Below are 840 nucleotides of genomic sequence, written 5' to 3' on the forward strand. Positions count from 1 at the left end.
TTAGTTTGACTGGAAAATCGAAGTGGGCGTGTCTACTCATTCGGATGTGATGTATTCGGATAAACTGAGGTCCTGTGTACGAGCATACACTTGGCTCACAGAAAAAGAACCATTAGTAACCTAAGTTGTTGTCTTCTGGCAAAATTCGATAGGAGAAATCTGCTCTGATGGAGTCTCCCGTCGAGACCGACGGATGAGTAGGCAGGAAGGTTTATCTGTCGGTGTGTCCTCATATGGGAGAAGAGGCCGATTCTAGATGCGCAGCACTTCCCACAGGTGTTGCAAGGGAAATGTCTCCAGAAGTTAAGCCCTGCTTCCTTCGCACACGCTTCTCCTAAATGGCCAGCGTTCTCTTGTTTTCAAACGTCTTTATGCCTCTAGAGCACAGCATCCTCCAGCGAGAGCGGTCAATGGCATCATTTTCCCAGGAAGCGATGTCTATGTCACAGGCTTTGAGGTTTGTCTTCAAGGTGTCCTTGAAGCGCTTGCAGGGTCTTCCAAGTTCGCGATGGCCTTCCTTCAGCTGGCCATACACTAGCATTTTCGGGGGATCCTGCTGTCTGTCATGCGGACAACATGTCCTGTCCAGCGTAGCTGGCACTGGATCTGCAGGCTTTCGATGCTGGGCAGGCCGCTCCTCTCTAGGACCTGGAGGTTGGAGAGCCTGTCTTGCCACTTTATGCCGAGGATCTTTCGTAGGCATCTCTGGTGAAACTGCTCAAGTTGTTGAATGTGACGGCGATACGTCGTTCATGTTTCACAGCAGCACAACAAGGTGGTCAGCACAACAGCTCTGTAGGTTTTGAGATTATGGTACACAAATATCTAAACATGCACTCA

Source organism: Babylonia areolata, chromosome 29 (assembly GCF_041734735.1).
Source record: "Babylonia areolata isolate BAREFJ2019XMU chromosome 29, ASM4173473v1, whole genome shotgun sequence".
Classification (NCBI taxonomy): Eukaryota; Metazoa; Mollusca; class Gastropoda; order Neogastropoda; family Buccinidae; genus Babylonia; species Babylonia areolata.